The following is a 4,567-nucleotide window of genomic DNA, read 5'->3' as shown; positions in this document are numbered from 1 at the left end:
CTCCTGGCTGTCACAGCAGCCCCATCCTTGTCTCCCTTCAGGATGTTGGTGGCACCAACAGCAATCAGCTGACCATGTGTCCTCACCGTTGTACACTGCATGAGCTGGTGTCCCTCCTGACTGGCCACAGTGACAGAGGTAGTCAGTCGTTGGGTACCATCGCATGCCAGGGGTCACTTTCCCACCTACCACACTGGCCCTGGGTCCCTGCCGCCACCTGGCTAGTGAGCAATTGATTTCAGGTCCCGTCCCCAGGGCCTGCTTCCCTAGACCACTTTCGCTGTGAACTGCCTTCACTCGTGGTGCCCCAGAAGTCTCCCCAAAGACAAAGGCGGGTGCCCACATCCTTTACCTGGAGGTGCAGGGACCGCCTAGTAAGGGATGGGAAGCAGGACGTGACTCGGGGCAGGAGGGCAGTGAGTGAAAGAGAGACCAGCAGCCCTGCCTTCTGGGAGCTGGCTGGCACCCTGGCTAGAGCTGGTGCTCCTCTGTTGAATGAGGACAGTTTCCCAGAACCCTGTCACCAGACACAGTGCTCTGTGGTCCTCATAGATCAAGACGGAAACAAGAGCATGTTGTGACCATGTCTGGACACAGCCAAAGTGTGAACGTCATCTGAGCCACAAAAATGAACAGACGTCCCCTGTCCTGGCTAACCAGAATGGCAGGAGCAGCCCTAGCTTGGCTCTAGGCTCCTCCCCTCTGGAAAAGACACAATATAAGGTCCAGTTGCTATAAGGTCCAGTGACCTAACCTTTTGGAGGCTTCAGGTGCAGATGACAACACTTGTCCTCGCTGGGCCTCAGTCCTCTGCCCGCGCCCGTGGAGCCCGATCGCGTCGACTGACCAGAGTCCGAGAATTCTCCGCTCCAATCCCATCTGGACTGTCCCCACCCCAGCTTTCTATTCTTTGAAAACAGAATAATGTCCCTGCATCAGTTTTTATAAGTTATAAGAATAATGTCCCTGCATCAGTTTTTACTAGAGCCAATCACCCGTCATGCCTGGAACAGGGATCGTACTCAAATTGCCCTTAGCCCCAATAATCATGAAGTGCACATCTATAAGAAAAATGGGAGCCCGTGGGTGAAAGCTCATGAACTCGAGGAGCACAACGGACACATCACAGGTCTTGACTGGGCTCCCCAGAGCGACCGCATCGTCACTTGTGGGGCAGACCGCAATGCCTGTGTCTGGAGTCAGAAAGATGGTGTCTGGAAGCCAACCCTGGTGATCCTGAGAATTCATGGTGCAGCCACTTTTGTGAAGTGGTCCCCCCTAGAGAACAAATTTGCTGTGGGAAGTGGAGCACGGCTCATTTCTGTTACTTCGAGTCTGAAAATGACCGGTGGGTAAGCAAGCACATTAAAAAGCCAGTTCGCTCCACAGTCCTCAGCTTGGATTGGCATCCCAACAATGTTTTGCTGGCAGCAGGATCATGTGACTTCAAATGCAGAGTGTTTTCTGCCTATATTAAAGAAGTGGATGAAAAGCCAGCCAGTACGCCCTGGGGCAGCGGATGCCTTTTGGTCAGCTGATGTCAGAGTGTGGGGGCACAGGCGGCTGGGTCCGTGGGGTCAGCTTCTCCGCCAGTGGGAGCCGCCTGGCCTGGGTCAGTCACGACAGCACCGTATCTGTTGCTGATGCCTCGAAAAGCGTGCAGGTCTCAACTCTGAAAACAGAATTCCTGCCACTGCTGAGCGTATCGTTTGTCTCCGAGATAGTGTTGTGGCTGCTGGCCATGACTGCTGCCCAGTGCTCTTTAACTATGATGACCGCGCTGCTTGACCTTTGTCTCCAAGTTAGACATTCCAAAACAGAGCGTCCAGCGCAACATATCTGCCAGGGAACGTTTCCGCACCACGGACAAGAGGGCCACAACCGAAGACCGCAATACAGCCTTGGAGACGCTGCACCAGAATAGCATCACTCAAGTGTCTATTTATGAGGTGGACAAGCAAGATTGTCGCAAATTTTGCACTACTGGCATCGATGGAGCCATGACAATTTGGGATTTCAAGACCTTAGAGTCTTCTATCCAGGGCCTCCGGATAATGTGAAGCTGAGTGAGCCTCTGCCATCCAGCACGACAAACAGTGGCTGAACACAGCTCTGCCATGGGATGGTGAGCAAAGCCAGCCCCAAGGAAACACTGAAAACACATATCGTGCAAATAGTGTGTGGTTTTGTTTGAGTAGAAAATTGGTGAAAGTGTTGTTTTTGGTTTTTTTTGAGGCAGAGTCTCGCTTTGTCGCCCAGATTAGAGTGAGTGCCGTGGTGTCAGCCTAGCTCACAGCAACCTCAAACTCCTGGGCTCAAGTGATCCTCCTGCCTCAGCCTTCTGAGTAGCTGAGACTACAGGCATGCGCCACCATGCCCGGCTAATTTTTTCTATATATATTAGTTGGCCAATTAATTTCTTTCGATTTATAGTAGAGATGGGGTCTTGCTCTTGCTCAGGCTGGTTTCGAACTCCTGACCTAGAGCAATCCTCCCGCCTCGGCCTCCCAGAGTGCTAGGATTACAGGCGTGAGCCACTGCGCCTGGCAAAGTGTTGGTTTTTTAAAAGCAGCAGTGATTTTTTTTTTTTTTTGGCTATTTCATTCCATTCTTGACCAAAGCTTCTCTTTAAGTAGTTTATTATGGAAAATTGTCACACTAACTTAAAGGAAAGGGTGAGGGAGATATGTAAATTGTCCACTAGAAAATTAAATTAAAATGCTGAATGTGGAAAAAAAAAAAACACTTGTCCTGGAGCCTCCCCAAAGCTCCCCGCACAGCCCGAAGCCCGTATGAGGCCCGTGCTCACTGACACACCAGCAGTTCCCAGGAGCCCACTCTTTCGCCCGATGCGTGGCCAGCCCAGCGTGTTCCACTGCGGTGTTCCTGATGTCTGTGGCTGGCGGACGTGGACACAGAAGGGGTGCCCCGAGCCAGCCTCTCAGCTGGCCGCGGGCAAGCTGTATTGGGCAAATGCACGCCTTGGGAGTGTCCCACTCTTTTCTATTCCAGGGTCAAGATTAACCACCAGTCTGGTCCATCACTGGCCAAGGACCAGCCCCAAGGGCCCCCTGGGATCTCTGCCACTCACAGGAGCAGAGCAGTTCTGGGCAGAGGCCTCAGGAGGAGAGGCAGGTACCGGCACCAGGAAGGGACAGGTGACCGAAGCCATGAGCCCCAGGCACAGGCAGTGCTGACTGTGCCTGCGGTGATCACAAATGGCACTGGACGTACAGAAACTTTATTTCGCCACCTTCTTTGGACTTTCTGTTTGCTTCCCTTTCCCCCTCATGCCCTAGAGATGAATCACGTTTCCCTCATTCCTCTATTCTTCTGCCAGTTTGTGAGTTGTGCATACATATTTATATTCTATTCTTTCAATGATCACTGTTCATTTTTCAACCAATTTATAATGATTTATACTAAACAGACTGTAACTGCACTAGTCCAGTCTGGCTCAACTCTTATGTAACAAAGTCATGAGTTGATTTTCAGTTGCTGTGGAGCCCCAGGTTGAGGTCTCCAGCCTGTCTGTGCCCAGAAGAACCAAGCATGCAACCATGGGCAGAACCTAAGTGCTGGGAACGAGGAGCAGGGACTGAATCAAGAGGTGGACGTCACATGGCAGGATACAGGATCCAATCAGATCAAGCCCTGGTGTCATCCCATGGCCAAATCCAGAACACACTTCATTAGCCATGCTTATAACACCCAACCCAGTCCCCAGCTCGGGGGACAGCTCTGAGTGTGGCCTCCTGTGTCCTTGCCATTTGACTTGCAGTAAAGCTTTTCTTTTCTCCAAGGCCAGTGCCACGGCATTGGCCTCTATGTGTATCGGGCATCGAGCCCACGGCCTGCTTGGTAACAATACAGCAGTCCATGTTGATTTCTTCTCTGCCCCACGGATGATTAATGAGTTTAATTTCCAAACATATGAAGGTTTTCCGATTACCTTTGCTGTTGGTCCCCAGACTAGCTACCCTAGGGGCTGGACGGCACAACCTGTCTTATCCTGATCACACGGAGTTTGGCAGGACTGGTTTATGGTCCAATCAGCAGTGTTTTTTTGGTAAATATTCATAGGAACTTGAAACGGTTGTGTACTTTGCAGCCGAGTACAGAGTTTTATGTACATCCAGCAGATCCAGTTTGCTAATTGTTTGGTTTGAAGCTTCTGCATCTTGTCCTGACTTTGGCCACATGTTCTATGTATCACCGAAGAGATGTATTAAGTGCTCTCCGCTGAAATTGCATCTCCTTGAGTCACGCTTTCTTTCTCTCAGAACTCTGAATCCCACTGCATGAATGTTCTCACCATGCTCTGTTGTTTCCAAGCAGGGCCCTCTGACCATGTTTGCGCTCAGTGCCGCGTTTGGTCGCCTTTCTGGTCGTCTGGTTCTTTCGTTTTCTTCATGCTTGGATACCTCTGTTCAGAATTGCGCTCCAGCCTACAGCATTGTGAATTGTGACAACTCTTTTTCCGCCATTTCTGAGACAAATTTACTGTTTCTTCTGCTTTGGGTAGGAAGGCCTAGGCTTTGGGGGAGTCTCGCACTTCTCTGTGGCC

The 4,567-nt window shown here is 51.0% G+C and overlaps 1 pseudogene; it reads left to right on the top strand.

Annotated features, from left to right (window-relative positions):
• Positions 1 to 1,000: 1,000 nt before the first annotated feature.
• LOC105881664 (actin-related protein 2/3 complex subunit 1A pseudogene) lies at positions 1,001 to 2,175 on the top strand (annotated as a pseudogene).
• The last annotated feature ends 2,392 nt before the right edge of the window (positions 2,176 to 4,567 follow it).

This window comes from Microcebus murinus, chromosome 16 (genome assembly GCF_040939455.1).
Source record: "Microcebus murinus isolate Inina chromosome 16, M.murinus_Inina_mat1.0, whole genome shotgun sequence".
NCBI lineage: Eukaryota > Metazoa > Chordata > Mammalia > Primates > Cheirogaleidae > Microcebus > Microcebus murinus.
The sequence above is the reverse complement of the archived record's forward strand: the minus strand, read 5'-3'. Positions and strand labels throughout refer to the sequence as shown.